Below are 18,894 nucleotides of genomic sequence, written 5' to 3'. Positions count from 1 at the left end.
TCTTAAAATGACAGAAGGGAGCCAAACCTCAAAGCTCAAAGCTGACTACTTCCTGAGGTGGTATATTTTAGGAAGGGATTACTATGAGTCAATAACTCTCTTATACTATGGTTTATATGGTAAGAAACACTCAACAAAGGTAAATCTGTAAGAGCAAAGTGATAATGAGTATAATTCTGTCCTCTTCGTCTTTCCTTTACTTAAATAGTACTTATTGAAGCAAATATGTTTTCTCTCTCTCACACCTCAGAAATCTTAACTATTTAATGATATGTAGTTTGAGACATCACAGGGTCTTTGGTCTCCAAGAGAACAAGTCTCTAAGAGAACACATCTCATGTCTATATTGGGAGTTTGGGGATTTTACTTGCTGTTTGAAACACAACATTCTGATAATAAACTGCTGCCAGGGTAGACAAGACTTGAAGTGGGAATTGGAGCAAAAGCAATTGTCTCTCTCAGTGGTACTTTACAGTGGAGTACAAGAGGCTGTGAACTCACGAGATCTAAGTAGAAGGAAGGGCTGCTGACTAACGTCAGTTCTATCTTTAAGGAAGTCTGGGCTCTGCTTGGTGTTTGGGCTGAGGTACAAAACAAATTCTCTATTTTCCCAAATAGTTCACCCCTCCCTAATTATAGCTCTCAGATGAATGTTTTGTTACCATCAGAAAGCAGGCAAAGCAGGAAGGAAATAATCAGGCATTTTCACTTAGAATATTGAATTTTAATATCGTTTTTCCTCTTGCTAAGAGACCTTTCAATTTTACTTCGTACATGTTTTAAGTCTGATCAATTTTACCTTTCAAGATATTATTCCTCATCCATAAAATTACACAAAAATTGACATAAACAAGCAGACTGAAAAGGAACAATCGTTGTGCATTTTTTAAAAACTAACCTTCGTGTTTATAGAAATAATAAAGCCTATGCAGTACTTCTTTGAAAGATCTTGCTCTAAACAAACTGAATTATTCATGCATCGAATTGTACAGCATTAGAACACCTGTTTTCAATCATGCATAATGTAAAATCACTCATTACCTCACAAGAGCCTCTACATCTCCAGCAATCAAATGGCATTGAAACAGCAAAACAGGTGCCTGGCAGGTGGATCCCAGCAGATGTTTTGGGCTTGTATGCCTTTTCTTGTACAGGTGTGATGATCTTGTTTTCAACTGCCTAATTGCCATTTAAATAGGTAATATTTAATTCTTCTGTACTTTAATATTTATTTTTGCTTCTTCAATTCCTCTCCCAGTTTGCTACTGCCTGGGCTTGAGGTGGATTTCAAAACTTTCGGGATCCTGGAAGGTGGAGAGAGGCCAGTTGAAGGAGCAGTCCCATTGTCTTAGGCTGTCACGGTGAAGGGACCCTCTGCTAAAAGGACAGTTTCTGGGTGAGCATGTGGAGTTTCAGTAGCATAGCTAACTACTGAACAGGAAAGGAAAAGTTACTTTCCCTTGTTAGTTATCATCCAAAAGTCATATTTAACCATTTCTACTGTGCATACCATGAATTTTAAATTAAGTCAATGCAAATCTTTGAGTGCAAATCAGAAAGAGAACATCTTTCTTCAGCTGCCAATACACAAATTATTGAACTTCTACAGATAGCTCTGTGTGTATCTTCCTCGTGAGGCGTCAAAATGCATTTGCTTAAGCATGTTTTAGTAAAACATCTTTAAGTCTCAGCTGGAAATAGGGTTTTCACGTCGTACTAGATTTATCCAATATAAACTCATTCTAGCAGAATAAGTAATGCAGCTTTCAACAGGGGGTGTTGCAGGCACCTTATTTCCCTGTTTGTATACTTCTTCCTTGTTTAAAAAACAATCAGCAAATTTAGTATCAGTGCAAGGTGCTATATTGAAAGCTGTGAAGACAGAAAACTTTGTTTTTGAGAAGTGCAGCATGAGTTTCTATAACATACCATTGATGCTGTCATTCTCTGTAGGTCTGTGTGCCTTTTTAGCCATGGGTTTACAGTGAGTCAGGCTGCCAGAGTGGAATTATTAGTCCATTCTTCTGACATAGTTGGAAATCTAGGCACCACTACATCATCCAAACTAAAGTCACTATCATGCGAGCAAGTGAAGACAAGGATCACACCAAGAACAAAGCATATGTTTGATATGTTACCTTATATCATTGATATTTTAGATAACCTATGCAAAATGTCCAAATATTTCTATGTAAAAGAAACAATGTTTTCAGTCACCCAAATATTGTATTAGTCCCATTTAAGTATTCAGATGTTTCTAAGTATCTGGATACTCAGGAAAATTCATGTAGAGCAAAGACCTGGAGATGACCACCTTTTCTTCCTGTTCTACCCGTGTCATGCTCTTTCCAATAAAAATACCCTAAAATGAAAGAAGAAAAAAATCTTATTGTAGTTTTTTACCACGTAAGGTATTAGAATTATGTAAACTAATTTAATGGCTTTTTAAAATCAGATCAGAAAGTTAACCCCCAGGTCTTATTTTTTCACCTAAGAATTACTGATAACTTGCTAAATTAATGGTCATAACTTACTCTTGAGGTTGACCTCTATCCTAAGTAAAATGAGAACAAAATATCTGTTGCAGTATATATTAAGCAAACAGATCCCAGTCTTTTATATCTATTACATTTATTCTATTTATACATTAGTTATTGATATTTTATTACTATAATTTTTTAATCTATTAATTCCACATGAATTACTGATTTCGTGTAATAATAATCATCATCATAACAAATCACAATCACTATTTTCACCACACCATCACCACCATTTATTGAGAAGTTATAATCAAACGAGATATTAAATATTTTACATGGATTATTTAAATACTATACTATATTAATACATACATACACATATTATGTATACATATACATACACATATACATATATTATGTTAGCTTTACCATTTTTATTATTCAAATGTGTTAAAAAATTCAGACCTACCAAAGGTAGAGAATATGAAATCCATCTTAAATCTTAGTTTCAAGTTCTTTCTCAGGATAACCCATTTTGGCTTGTCAGATAGAGTTCTGAATCTTCAGGATCTGAAGAGCTGGAAATAAATTTGATATCATGCTCCATCGTATCCAGTATGTGGCACTGATAGAATAAAGACAAGCTAGTTCTAAAGAGGATAATATTTTGAAACATTTCTAAAAGACATCTCAAAAGCAAATGTTATCCTAGACATGGGAGCACTCTATTCTTCAGTGTGTTTGTGTGTGTGTGTATCTCAGATCCTTACCATTAATTATCCATTTTTGTTCTTCAAAATGCAAATGCATGCTTAGTATCTGACTAGCTCAATGCAGGAATGCGAAGGTATGCTTTCTTTGGACTAACTTGTACTTGTTAATACAAATAAATATAACATTCTATAGCATTTATGATTAGGTAACAATAGCAACAAAAAGGAATAAATGAAGGCATTGTTCCAATATAACTGAACAAAATATCTACAATAATAAAGTAGAAGGCAATGATATTTTTAACTTGAAAACACCATAATTTTTTTTTTTTTTAAAGATTTTATTTTTTTTCCTTTTTCTCCCCAAAGCCCCCTGGTACATAGTTGTGTATTCTTCGTTGTGGGTCCTTCTAGTTGTGGCATGTGGGACGCTGCCTCAGCGTGGTTTGATGAGCAGTGCCATATCCGCGCCCAGGATTCGAACCAACGAAACACTGGGCCGCCTGCAGCGCAGCGCGCGAACTTAACCACTCGGCCACGGGGCCAGCCCCCGAAAACACCATAATTTACCTAAAGCGCAGTAGCATAGGTAAAAGTAGAATAGATAAAATTCATCAAGAAAGCTCATGGGAATATGCAGCTTCATTAAACTAAAATTTAGCACAACAGAAGACTAAAAGGTCATCAAAAACAAATAGCTACACTGTGATTTTAAAAATAGCGACTTACTGTTATTTTTTGGAACTTTTGGAGTGTTACTTGATTTGTGTGTTCCCTAAATTTGACCTGAATTTTTCTGCTATACAACAATTTTATCATTCTATTATCTATATTCTTCTACATGTATGTTAGGACCAGTTTACACCAGAATGAATCAATGCAAGCATATCAGGACTCTGGGGGTGTCTGACTTCTTGCAGAATTCTGCCAAATAAAATGAAATGAAACCACACTAAAAGAAAAGCGAAATAATTAGGAGTTTAGGGATGAAATATTTTAAACTGGACATTGCATTGTATTTTCTGGAAATAGATAAACACAAGAAACATTTAACGAAATACTAATGAATTGTTTCATTTTCAACAAAATTAGTGCCCTGGAAACTATTTGGAGACAGTAAAGATTGTGGTCAGTAGCTCACACAAAATACCTAGTCTTCCAGGATTAGAAGATAATTTCTGTCTCCACTAATCACTCTTTTTACCAGAGTTTAAGAAAATGACTTGCAGAGTAATTGCCTGCTTGCTATAGTTCCTTTCCTACTACCCTTCCTTCAGACTCTCAAGGACGCACTTTCTCCATTGAGTTAGAGAATGGCAGGAGAAAGAAACAGCCAAGTGTAGATTGAGAAGGTGTGCAAAATTGACATCAACTTCACTTACTTAGAAGAAAACTAGTGCCCAAAAGCAAGTCTTTGCTTAGGAAACTAGACAAATTTCTTTTTCTAGAAAATACTATATACAGAGCATTGAGGAGAATGATATAAATAGGCACAGAAATATCCCTAGAAAACAATTTCAGTCTCTTCAAATCAATCACACACTCCAAAGTCAAAATATCTCAGTATATTACACAAAAACTGCATTTCCTGAGATCCAGCCATGAGGTCCATTCCCAAGGGAGATTTTTGTTAACAGCATGATCTCAATTTTAATGAAACTCTGCTACCAAGTAAAGTTTTCTTACAAATCTGCTATAAAAGGCATGAAACATTTAAAGAACAAAATGATTAAGTATAGCTGTTGTTTAAAAATGATATTAACCAGCAGTATTTTTTAGTTGAGTACATTTTGGGGAAGTAGAAGTTGGTGGCAGCCACGGGATTGATACACATGTGATCTGTTTAATCTTCCTCAAGCATAACAGGCTTCTATCTGCCATGGAGAACCTCTTTAATTTGTGACACGAGCAATCCTGCATTGGTTTCCCACTTCTTCTTCTTGTGCTTCATGTGGATTCCCTAAGCTTTCCAAAGTTGAGACCCTCCTCCCTGTATAAGGCTTTGAGGACCAGCTTCCACAAGGTCTTTATTAATTCTTTCACTTCTACGTTTTGAATTTCCCATTGTCTATGCCATGACTCAGGTTCCCCAAACCAGTGCCAATTCTAGATGTTTTATCTTCTTTGGCATATAATGGGTCTCTGAATTTGTCCTGCTGGTACTGAGTAATTTCTTATACATAGACAGCGCTGCAGATGTTGACTCTCACCTACAGGTACAGAGTCATGGTCTTTTCTACATCATCCATATAGAAATATTTTTTGATTTAAATTATGTTGTATTATAACATAAACATAAGCATAAAATTAGTTACAAACTCCTTATGCTTACAACTTTGAAATGGCTCCTGACCATGAAACGTTGTGGCTGGGGTGTGGTTTTTTCCTCACAGGATTTCCACCCCTTTCTGTGTTGTTCCTCGTTGTGGAGGTTCTTTTCATCCAGTGTCCAGATCTCTCTCAGAGGAAATTGTTCCACAAGTAATTGTAGGTTTGTAGTGTCCCTGGGAGGAGGTGAGCTCAGGATCCTCCTATGCCGCCGTATTCCCAAACTCCCTCATCTAAAAGTACCTTGAACCACTGCACAAGATCAACACTTTTCTTTCACTTATTTTCATAAAAATTATTTTTCAACACCCATTCTCTTAAAACCTGCTTTTAGAATCTTTAAGTTCTGAGTTTTCTGGCTTTTGGGTAAGTTTGCTTTCTTCAGATCTAGGGGGCCTGCAAAACCCTGTCCATAAACTGTTATAAACTCCAGGCCACAGATTTTCGGCATCAACTAGAAAGCCAATGATCTAAGACAGCATACTGTGTCACTCAAATTATGACTACTGTCTGAACTTAAGTGCACACTAACTAGAGTATTTACCTACCTGGGCCCATTTCTTCAAGATTTTAATCCCTGTCCAGTTCACTAAATGTGTCGCTCTCTTCCCTTATCTCCCATTTCTATGACGCCTGAATGTAAGGTACCAGTTAATTGTTTGCAGGTAATTTTGAGGACTATTTGAATGGTAGCAAGAAATAGATCACCAACCCACAAACAGGTGGTAAACGTTTGATAGGATCAGTGTAATATGACCATATCCTCTATTTTACTCACGTTAGTAGAGATTCTAAAACATTTTTATTTATTCTAAAGTAGATGGTGAACTTTCAAAGGAAGAGAATGAAATAAAATTTACTAAGATAGTAAAAGTAAAGTGTAATGAGATGATTCAAATGGTCTTTTAGGATTTTAAAGTATCTCAGAGTTATTTTGAATATCAAATCTCATTCTATTATATATGGGCAGACAGGAGGTTAAAGGGATTTTTCACTTGGTAGAATGCCGTAGCTATATTTCTCTGCTTTTAACATTTTAGCAAATAATTGAATTAGTATAATTTGTGTTTTCTGTCCTAGGACGCCTTGTTCAAAGAGATTGTTCAAGTTCTTACATAAAACATGTTTCTGTATGTGGTTATCAGTCATTTTTACTACAGGCACTTGTGAATTTTTTGCTCATTTTAGACTATATGGCAGCATTCAATGTAAATTAGTCAGGTAAACTAAATTTACAGAAAAAAGCTAAGTTTTCCACTTAAAATCTTATTTCATGTTGCATTGAGTTAATTTTTTTAAATCAACCATGCCAAAATTAAACTTTAAAATTTTATACAGGCAATGAAGGAAATGTTGCTTTGGAAACCTTTCTTTTTCTCAAAATACTTTATAAAGTTTCACTTAAAATCAATCATACATTATTTAGCCATTATTTATCACTTTTTTCATTTTTGTTTATATGAGTATCTGCAATACTATTCAAAAATATATACGAATAATGTTTTGTTAATGTTATTCCTTATAAAGAAATGCTTGTATTATTTGAATATTTCATACAATCTTATTGTACATGTAAGGCATTATGTAGCCATTAAAGCAACATCAAAGACTTTAAAGTAACTATATATTCCACTCGAAACTCTAAAAGCATTAATTACCATGCATAGTCACACACTCAAGAATTCAAAGCTATTCCATTGTTTTTTCGGAGTAAAGCAGTAGAAGAATGACTTTCTTCTTGGTAAATTGAGAATGATGTTTAATACAGCATACTCATTTACTTAGTTAACTACATAATTAAGCACATTTTCCTTTGTGTGTACCAAAGTGAAGAGAAAATATTAAATGAAAATAGCATCTTTAGCGACATATGAGAGGTCAAATATTAAAATACTTTGTTCACTAAGAGGAAATATAAAATTCAACAGTTAACAAATACTTGTTGAGTGCAGTTGCTTCTGAGGTAATATTCTAGGTGCTTGGCATATATCACTGAACAAGACAGACAAACAACTCTGCCCTTATGGGGCTTAAATTCTAGCAAGGAGAGACAGAAAATGAAAAAAAAACATAATAAGTGAGCAAATTGTGTGGCCCATTAGAAGATGGTAAGTGTCATGAGAGAAGAAGAAAAAGCAGAACAAGATAAGGGAGAACGAGACTACAAAGAGTAGGGTATACATGACAGTACTAAATAGGGTGCCCAGCGTAAGTCACCCCAGTCAGCACGTACCATCTGAAAGAGGTAAAGGGAATGAGCATAGTTGAGATCTAGGAGAAAGGCATTCCAGAAGAAGAAATGGCTAGTGCAAAGGCCCCAAGGCAGGAGTAGGAATGCCACTGCAGCTAAAGCACTGTGAGTTAAGGGGAGTAGTATAGGAGCTCCTGGAGGTGTCAGGGCCCAGAATTTTAGGTCAAGGTCAGCAAACTTTTCTGTGAAGAGTCCAGTGGTAAGTATTTTGGGCTTTGCCACCCACACAGTCTTTGTTCCAACTACTCAACTCTGCCTGCGTAGCACCAAAACATCCATAAGCAAAACATAAAGGAATGTGAGTGGATGTATTCCAATTAACTATATTTATGGACACTGAAAGTTAAATTTCATATAATTTTCACAAATCATAAGGTAAAAAAATTTTTTTACCCATTTAAAAGTGTAATACTATTCTTAGCTCATGGGCTATTAAAATATGGCGGAAGGCAGATTTGGTGTGCTGGACGTAGTTTGCTGGTTCTTTCTATGACATGGTTGGCCATTGCAAGGACATTGGTTCTTAGTCCCAGTAAAATGGGGGTTTCTGTGTAAGATTTTCAGCAGAAGAGCAGCATGATAGGCCTTACACTTTCCAAAGATCACTTGAGTGCCTTTGTTGAGAATAGAAGGTAAAGGGCTAGGATAAAAGCAGGGAGATCTATTAAGAAGCCAATAAAGAATTTCAAGCAAGATATGATGGAGGTTTAAGACCAAGGTGGTAGTAGTGGAGGTAGAGAGAAGTGGTCAGATTCTGAATCTATTTTAAAAGGGGAGCCAGTACCCGTCTTGATCATTTACTTAGAAGGAGTATGAAAGAAAAGAGTCATGATGGTTGCCGTCTGAGCAACTCACAGAAAATATAAAGACACTAGAATTAAATTAACCTTGATTTAAACCTCAGTTCCCATTAATGTGACATCAAGCAAATTGCTTAACTCTTTCAGGCTTCGTTTCTTAAGAGTAAAATGGAGACCATTATATTCAACTTGCAGATCAAGTCAAACTTGTAGAGCCAATATCAGGCATTCAGTGGTAGCACTGAACTATGTGATTTCATCCGCAGCACTTCATCCACTGTCACGACTAGCTCTTCCACCACCCAACAAAGCAGGTTGTACCATGTCCTCACTGTGGAGAACTTAGCACCCACTGCAGTCCTGCCCAACATCATGCCAGCTGATTGTTGGAGGGCTGTGTTTGAAACTCATTCCACCTGGCTCCAGAATCCATGCTTTTAACCATTATGCTGTGCTGTCTCCCTGAGAAAGCTATGATTCATTTTTCATCAAACCAGACAGCAAGCCAACAAATAACTTATTTAGCTGTCAGAGTCTATCTTAAAGCCAGATATTGTAGACAAGGGGTTAGAAAAAGGAAGCAAAAAGCAATAAGCACAACATGATAGTGAGAAAAACTAAACAAAGAGTAACAGGATTGTAACAAGTGTGCATAGGAAAGAAATTTAGGACAGGAAGTTTTTTTAATTAATTAATTTTTTATTGAGGGCACATTGGTTTATAATTTTTTATAAATTTTAAGTGTACATCATTACATTTTGACTTCCGTAGAGAGTACATCATGTTCACCACCACGTCTAATTTCCATCTGTCACCATACACATGTGCCCCGTTCTCCTCTTGCCCTTCCCCCACCCTCTTTCCCGTCTGGTAACCACATATCTTGTCTCCTTGTCTATGTTTGCTTATCTTTCACATATGAGCGAAGTCATACAGTAGGAAAAGAAAATTTTAAGGCAAATAAAACTTCACATTGGACTTTGATTATCCATAAAGACAATTTCTCTTTCACAGGAAAATAGAAATATACAAATTCCTCCAGTCATTGGATAAATATTTCGGAGTGCCCGGAACCATTCCTAAAACTTAGAAATACAAGCACCTCAGACAGATAGGGTACCTTCCCTCTTGTGTAGGCCATCATTTGCATTGAACTGGGACTATTTTCAGTGAGTTAAGAGACCCTCAGTAGCCTTGCAAAAAAAAAAAAACAGAATCACAGAAAGGTAATTCAATCCCTAAGGAGAAAGGATGCAATTTATTGAAGCTGCAAAGGAAATCTGTGTTTGCTAATTTCTTAAAGGGGGGTTCCTGAAAGGGAAGAAGGAAACGCTAAATAATAAATTTATTGGATTATTATTAGTCACTTCTCAAACTAAAATCACTACCTGTCACAAGGTCTAGTTATCTTCCAGACTGTCAGAGTCACAAAATCAGCAGACATGGAGGGGGAAAGGAAGCAGAGGAGAGGAGAAAAGAAGCTAAGCTTGATTATGATAAAGAAAAGTTTCTCTTGGAGGGCATGCACTGATCAAGCTAAATTTGCTTAGTAATAGAAAATATAAATACTAATGTAGGAGAACATAGGACAAGAGACTTGAGAATGATATGAAGTATGAATAAATATATTTGTGTAATATTATATATTTTTGATTCATTCCTAATTAAATAGATTGATCCCTACATGCATATTGACCAGAAAAAAGAAAGTATCACGAAGAAGAGAATATTGTATCAGAGGCAGCTCTCTTGTAGAGATAGATATCCATAGTTTTAGCTAGTTCTTTATTTTTCCCTTCAAATCTCAAATCCCAAGCCAGGCGTATCTTCCTGCTTTCGGTAGTGCTGTCACCCCTGTGCACCTAGCATTGCCTGCTGGCTAGTGACAGTATCTCCTTGATGAGCAGGCCAGGGCCAGTCCCAGGCAGCTCCCCTTTCAGCCTGACAGCTGCATATCCCAGGTGGTCTGACATTTGAGATGGAGGCTGTGGATAAGATTGAAGGTGTTTTAGGGGAGAAGTAGGCTGTGAATAACACCAAGACTTCATCCAGATGGAATCACTCATGAGACAACCTGAGATAGTCTATTACTGTCCATATGTCTTCTAGGTCTCCAAAGGCCAGGCTCCATTGATTTATTAGAAATTCACTCTTTATGCTTTTGGCTCATCTCACAACAGACTACAGTAAAGAATTTATCAGAGATGCTGCCGTTTCTGGCGGTTGTTGGAATTTTATAAGTTCTTTAAATAAAACAGCCTCCATAAATATCCTAGTAAACATCAGACAATAAAGTAAATATTTGGGGGTGAGATTCAGTTTATTTCCTCTTTATATACACCACCTTTTTACAAGTTTCCTTCTAAGTGCAGCCCCATGGCAAAACCTTTTACAGAACATACCTATTTTAGGTAAATAAACAAATATATGACTCCAAAGAAATCAAAATTACTAGACGTAACTATGCTAACAGTATTGCTTAAACACTCTTTTTTTCCCTTGCAGATAAACCTCGGAAGAATTATTTCATTGTTTTACCAGCACAAACAGTTGTTATTAGTGTATCTTATTTATAGATGGTTCTTTGAGGGACTATAGTAATCTAGCAAAATATCAGTTATTTCATCACACTGGTGGATTTAATGAACCTGAAGGTGTGTGTTATTTTAGCACTTGCTGTAGCTCCTGTGAAAACCCAGTGGTGCTAAAATCTGTAAACCTGTCATTGCTTAAGTAATAACCTTGTTAAAAGCATCTTCATTTAACTTACTTTAGCTTCTGCAGAATGTAGGTCTTATTTTATCAGTGCCGAAAGTAGGTGTTTCAAACTCAAACCACTTATTGTAAATATAATTAATTGTAGTTCATTAATTTATTCTCAGTGTTGTTGCCTTTATTTTAAAATAAAATAACTTGAGTTAAATTAAATATTGTCTGGAATCTAGTACCCATTTTCCATTTTTTACAAACTCTTAATTTATATTGAATTTCTGTGGTTACAGGAGTAAATTTAGTCTGAACCAATGAAAGGGTTCATTTTAATGTTTAATACTTCTTTATGCGAGGCACAACAAACTCTCCCCTCCTCCCCTATATACAATGTAGATGAAAAAAACAAAGTGCATTTTTGCTAATCTCCTTGGAATGGATTTGAGTTTATTCTTGCTTTTTAAAAATATGGAGAAAATTGGATATTGATGGTAGGTGTTCAGAATTATCAATTGATTTCTACAAGAGCACATCTACAATTATTGAAATGCTGGCAATAAAAATGGAAACTCCCTCCTATTTAGAACTATTCATGAAAAGAAAGAGAGGGAGAGACAGAGATAGACAGAGAGAGGAAGAAAGAGGATGAAAACTGCAATTTGTGTAATTACAGGCTTAAAGCAAAAACAAACTTTCTATAATTACCTGGATAGGCCGATAGTAAGGTGTGTGATAAAAGCTATATGTCATCAACCAGTTTGAAACTCTTGGCTAATTGTAATAATGCAGTCAGTAAATGCTGATACATGTTACATAACCACATCTAACAGTGTTGGTGGTCCACTGCCGTTTCACTGCTGAGCGAAATTAGTTAAATAGCTACTAGCCTGATAAGTAGATTAAAATTTATACCAAATTTTCTTTCTTCAAAAGGTATCAAAAAAATTACAGGATATAAATAGTATTATATGCCTATTTGGCAATAAATTGAACCTGTCAATGGGGTTTTTCTTTCTGAATCCGTTACTTGTAATACAACTTTTTTAAATAAGATCATAAAAATCTTCCATTTACGTCAAAGTCTTGGAAAATTGATGAGTCAACTGCTCATCTCTCCCAAAATGTCTCCAATTTAACCTGAATTTTAGTGCTTTAATTAATAATGATAGAATTTGGGGCCAGCCCTGTGTCCTAGTGGTTAAACTCAGTGTGCTCTGCTTTGGTAGCCATGCTGTGGTGGCAACACACATACCAGATAGAGGAAGATTGGCACAGATGTTGGCGCAGGGCGAATCTTCCTCAGCAAAATAAATAAATAAATAAATAAAATATCAAGTTGATTACTATAGTCTTCAACATATTCTTGTGAAATTAAAAAAAAATGTAAATCTGATATTGATCATTCTTTTCCACTCCTCTAATTATAAATGTTAATTTTAAATTTGGGGCTAGAGAGAGTGAAGAAAAGAAATACATCAAGAACAAAGGCAATTTCTTGAGTTATCTTCAACATCAAAAATAATACTCATTTTAATTTTTTTTTTCTTCTCCCAAAACCCTTTGGAACATAGTTATATATTCTAGTTGTGAGGGCCTCTGGTTGTGCTATGTGCGACGCTGCCTCATCATGGCCTGATGAGCGGTGCCATGTCTGCATCCAGGATTGGAATCAGTGAAACCCTGGGCCGCTAAAGCAAAGTGCGCAAACTTAACCACTTGGCCACAGGGCAGGCCCCAATACTAAATTTAAATATTGTTTTCTATTTAACATTTTTGTCTTTTATAAGAACATTTTTAGAATTATTAATATTCAGCTTGTTTAAAGCATGAGTCATTCAAATAATAGTATATTTAAATCTGTAGTGAAAAAACTTGTTTTAAAATTACATATACACAATTGCTGTTATTATCAATATTTTTTGTAATATATCTATTTCTAAAAACATTTTTAGTAATTCAGTTAATGTTTATATGCCTTGAATAAATATCAGAATATTAAGCAACCACGTTAATTTTTGTTTGGTTTGACAGGTAGTATAGTTTCTCAGTAATAGACGGACAAGAGATTACACCATTGTATCTTTCAATAAGATACACTTTGCATGTACATTAAAGTTAGAAAAATTTAATGAAATTCACACTTATATCAAGGATTTTTTTAATTAAATCTATTGGTTGTTGGTATCTGTGAACTCTTAAGAATAAACACCTGCAGTGTTTTATTATGTAAAAAGGTGGTTTAATTGCATCATATTTATCACAGACAAATCAAGCCCTATTCAGAAGATAATAATGACACAGTAATTGGATCAGTAATTGGTTCAGGATGATTCAATATTGTACTAATAATCATAAATACTGCTGTCTTCTGCTTTGATACAGGGCTGACATGCAAATATAGATTGGATTTAGAGCAATAAATATCAGTGAACTGGATCTAATATTAATCTCTAGATCCTTAGTTAGCTATTCCAGCCAGAAACAGGTATAAAATAGATGTGCTACTTGAAAATATATATAATTAAAATTATAATATGAATTTAGTCAATGTCCTTTAGTGGCTTTCTTAACTATTCAGCTCTGTAACCAGCATCTTCAATAGACTGGGGTGGAGGGGAGTAGAAATAAAGACATTTCTTGATTTTTTCTTGTAAAAATGATTGTTTTGTGGGAGTAATATAATTTTTACATTTGATCCAGCCAAGTTACCATGGATGATGTGACATGATGACCTGGTGGGTAAAATTATTCACGTGCCAGTCATGTAATGATGGATAAGAAAATCATTCCCATTACCACACTGTGTTCGGCAGACACTTGGCGGTTAAACAGGACTGTTTCTTAGCCAGTGTGGTGGCAGCCTTTTACTGAGAGCCAAAGGAGGGGGAGGCTCATTATGTAGGAAACAATGATCCTTATTCACTCAACATGGAAAGTTGCCTTACAAGAGCACATTGGACAGCTCTGGGCTGGAACAAAAATGGCATATCCCCTTTTATCAATGGAACAGAAACCAGGATCAACATGCCTGGCTTGGAATGCTGCCTACTGGTGATAGAAATGGATATATTCAGGCATTTGTTTATTTATGATAATTTCTGTGGATGGGGGTGTTTACTGTCTACCCCTGCTGGAACAGGTCTGTTTTGTGGGAGAAGTAGAGAGGGGCAGCACACAGGTACCAATAAAGAATATAACTCTGCAGTTATAACTCTAAAGTTATAAGACCACTGGAGACAACTAATTAGATATGCAATGTTTACCTGGCAATGGGAGAATTTTTTAATATTATTTTTAATTAAACATATACACAAAATCTATGTACGGGACCAAAAGAATGTCATAGGATAAGGAACCAACGCTTCCTGGTAAAAAACCCAAACATAATGACACATTTTCTGAAAATAACAGAGAGGCTGATGAGACCAATGAATCTAAAGAAGGTTTTGATTATCCTGTTACCCATCTCTTGCCTTTGGGTTTTTGTTGTTTACAAATATGGAATTTGAAATGGCATTTACTCACCAAAGGTCATTATGAATAAAATGAAAATAAAGCTTATCAAATCTATTATTTATACAAATGCTCCAGGATGCGTATTGAGATTCTCTCACATAATTTCTGTCTATTCTAATTATTTAAAAAATCTTTGAAGGTAGGCATAGAGTGGAGTGATTACTTTATTGCCAAAGTCACACACAGGAAGCACAAGTGGATGAACCATGTGTTGGAAGAAAAAAAGAGCCAGAAAAATATGATATCAGTGTCCTTACAGAGATTTTGAACAACCTATGGATTCTCATTCAAGAGAATGGACTTCAACCTATACTGGTGTTCTCAGTCCTCCCTTTTCACGCAAGGTATGGATGACACAATTTTCTCAGCATATGCTCACTTGAATCTTTCTAATGGCATCCATGTTGGCGCCATTTTCTATGTAGGCATGGAGGGATGTCTTCATCATTTGCAGGAGTCTGGGGTTACTGCCAAAGGCAGTGATCCAACTGCACAGGCAAGGGAAACAGATCATTCCGGTTCCCGAATCAGCACTGCATCCAGTAACACCTGAGCAGTGAAAATCCTGTGGCGTCTTCATTCAAGAGCCAGGAAATTCCATGTGTTTATGGAATCAAGTTCTCTCCTACATGGAGTGACTGTTTATTGTTAAGTATCCATGAAAGAAAATCTGCAGTCACATAGCAGCCAGGCAGTCACACATTCACCGTGCTTCTACGCCCCAGTGGCTCCAGTTCGGAACCAACTGCACGGGAGTTATAGGATAACTAATTCACTTGGTCCTATGTCTGCCTGAAACTCTACGTGTAGTTGTGGTTCACTGGTTTAGTGACGTGAATGAAGGGAATTCACTGCACTTCAAATCTCTCATTACACCTTAATTAGGACCCCAGCTAGAAATATCAATGTATTAACAACTGTAGCAGACAAGATTTCTTTTCTTTCTTTAATCACATATTGTAAAGCAGATTGAAGTAGTTTATCAGTGTTTTCTTCTTTTGTTTTTCTCTCGATTGAGAATCCACGGCTAAGTAGACGAACATAAAAACTAAGGCTGTGGTCTTTCAATTTTAATCCTCAGCTCGGTCAGTGACAGAGTAATAAAGGATAACAGTAATCATAGAAAATACATTATTAAGGAGGAACAAATTCGTCACTATTAAGTTTCTGTTGTCGTTGAATTTTGTTTTCTGCTTGTGGGTGTTTTTTTTTTTTTTTTTTAACAGAAATTGTTCCACTGAGGCAAAGCGTCCTTCTTTTTGTTTGTTGCTTAGTAAATTTCCACGTAATTTTTAAAAAGTCCCTGTTCATTTGGACCTTAGAAACTTGTCTTGGGACCACCAGTTACCAGTGTCCTTAACTTGGGGCCCCCCCTGAGTCGCCTCCTCTGTAAGGTAGAGGTTTACTGTAGAAAACTCATCTGACTGTTACAACATCTGGATCATAAATAACAAAAAGCTAGTTTTTAGGTGTCAGCATAATAACAGCTTTTATACTAAAATAGGGAGAATATGTTGTTTGACCTATTTATAATTATTTAAATATTTACCTTCCTCCAAAACGAAGTTACAATAAATTTCCAATTAGCAACAAAATACAATTAAACCATAACTTTCAAAATCCACCTTTAAATCAAAGAAAGACAAACAATGCTCAAATTTAATCTGTCCTTTGGGACGGGAGACAGCTTACAGGTTCTAGTCAGCCAGCTAAATGACAGTCAGAAAAGATCACGTGACTGGGGTCTAAAAACTAATTAATCTCCATAAAGCTGTAAGTGAGGTAGGTAAGATGACTTGAAATCTGATTACATTATTGCATTTAAGGGGAGAAAATGCAGCATGTATTTTTCATGTTGATTTTAACCACCTGAGCCCTTAATGACGTTTTGTACCTTGGAATAAAACTCATATTTCATCCATATTTAAAAAGAACTACAAAGATGCTACAGTCATTAGTATATGATTTACACATTTGGTGTAAATAATATGAAAATAAATCACGTAGGTTGCCTTTGTAAAGTTTTCAAAGAATAAGCAATTCTTTGAAAAGTAGATTCACTGTAAAAAGGGAGCCATAAATCCTAAGAGTAAAAGAAATTGACAAAGATATTTAAAGGAAATAATAGTTTTTCTATTCCCACCCTGACTTCCATAAAAAGCAAATGATTAGGTAGTATATTTTGGCTATTGGACATTTATGTGCTACATTTTTTATTATTTCTAAAGTCCTGTTCAAAATAGTTGTGAAAATTGATTAAAATACAGTATTTTCTAAGGCTTGCATTATTCTAGTCACACACAACATATGTAAACACTTTGACTAGTAGAAGGATTCATTCAGAATTCCATGGAACCTTCTTGTATATTTCTCAGCTAATTCTTTTTTTGATTGTTTTCACATTTAAGTAAAAGAGACTTCTAAGCATTTGTTCTTCAGAAGTACCCTTCTTTTATCTACAGCAGAAGAACAAGGATTATAGAATAATAATTTGGAACATTATGTCTGAGATGTCCTGAAAATAATCCTTATTAGATTGAAAAGAGCCCTGAAGAGTGTGTGTGTGTGTGTGTGTGTGTGTGTGTGTGTGTGGTGGGTTTATTTGTATGTAACAGTGAGAGAGAGACAGAGATTTGGACTTTTATTAAAAAATATTATCAATCATAGATTCTGTAAATCATAAACTGTCTACAAAAATTTTATGTAAAAATAATTGAAAGCACTATATTTGAATAAAAATACAAGCCAGGGAATTTTTATGGCTGCCTGATAATCCATTGTATACTGAATACAGAGAGAAGATGATAGGCAGAATATAGTTTCTAGTTTGTTTCATTGAAATCATAATTATTATTATTTTATAATAATATTAATGCCTGTATAAGGAGACTGACTTATGAAAATAGACTACCTCTCATTGAAAATCTGAAATCACTTTATAGATGAAGGACTTTTTTTTTATTCTATTTTACATGAACAAAGTTTTTGTGAGTTAAGGTGTATTCACTATTTTAGGACAAATGTATCATTTTTCATCTTGACAAAAAGACTAAATGCTACTTAAGTTTTTCCCAATATGCAAACTTTAGAGAAGTCACAAAATTTGGGTGTAATTCAAGGTTGAGAAGACAAGTAATATCTTTTGTTCCTTCATTTTTCTTTTCGCTAATCTCCTTAAGGTGAATGTGCTTGCATACAGAGAGATGTACACCCAGGGATATACTTGTACGCAGGGTGAGAGGAGCATCTGGAAGACTCTAGAGGTGTCGGAACTAGGCAGAGTGATGGAAAAGCCACAGGATATTGTGTCAGGAAGGAGAGCCACTCCATCTTTTCTGACCTCTGCCTTCACACCCATCTAATCTTCTCTGTATCCCTTCCTATTATCCTCTATCTTTCCACTTTGCCCTTTAGATACAGAGTATGAAAAACATTTTCCCTGACCTGAATAAGCATTTATGAGCAGCTACTTCCTGAGTTCAGTGAATATTTTTGACCTTAAAAAGCACTGTAGTTGTGACTTTCTGACTAGAACTGATGATATCTGTTAAAATATTACACAATTATTTAGGATTGAGTTATTACTGCTTAAATACACCGGTCTATTTTTCCAATCATTGAAGATTTGAAACATTCAGACAACTCTTGCTAATGGGTAACTAGTAAATATCCATAGTTAAAACTGAAAGGAAGTAGAAATGAAAACATGACACTGAAGAATTCTGAAAGTTTGTGTCAAAAATTTCTAAATGTTCTATATGCAAAATACTTTACAAAAGCCTTATTTTAAATTATTTTAACGAATGTCTACGGAGAGGCAAGAGTATACCTGAGGTGTAAGGCTAACAGATTTCCTCTGTTAAACTCTGACTTCTAAGGAGAATTCTGTTCTATCGTGTAATGATGCACAAATGCCTCACCATTTCCACCAACTGCATTACAGAAAAATCGTACGAGCTTATACTCAGTCAACTCACTGCCCTTACAAAATCGAGTAGACAAAGGTTAAGTAACCAGGGGTGAAAAAAGAATTAAAAAATTGAGATGGAGCATTCAAAAAAAAACTGACATAATTCTCTACTCTATCTTTCTCT

The 18,894-nt window shown here is 35.3% G+C and overlaps 1 long non-coding RNA gene across 8 annotated transcripts in view; it reads right to left on the bottom strand.

Moving 5' to 3' along the window:
- Positions 1-702: 702 nt before the first annotated feature.
- The window catches only part of LOC111768897 (uncharacterized), a 142,973-nt gene continuing 124,781 nt past the window's right edge, over positions 703-18,894 (bottom strand). For 5 of the 8 annotated variants that reach the window (XR_002801539.2, XR_011428478.1, XR_011428477.1 and 2 more), the window contains 2 exons: positions 2,953-3,061; positions 703-2,362 (listed from right to left, as the gene is read on the bottom strand). This is a non-coding gene — a long non-coding RNA (uncharacterized lncRNA). Of the gene's footprint in view, positions 2,363-2,952; positions 3,109-18,894 lie in introns of all 8 variants that reach the window. The other 3 variants (XR_011428476.1, XR_011428482.1, XR_011428479.1) reach the window with 1 other exon arrangement.

The sequence above is a fragment of the Equus caballus genome, chromosome 18 (assembly GCF_041296265.1).
Source record: "Equus caballus isolate H_3958 breed thoroughbred chromosome 18, TB-T2T, whole genome shotgun sequence".
NCBI lineage: Eukaryota > Metazoa > Chordata > Mammalia > Perissodactyla > Equidae > Equus > Equus caballus.
This window is presented reverse-complemented; position numbering and strand designations above follow the sequence as displayed.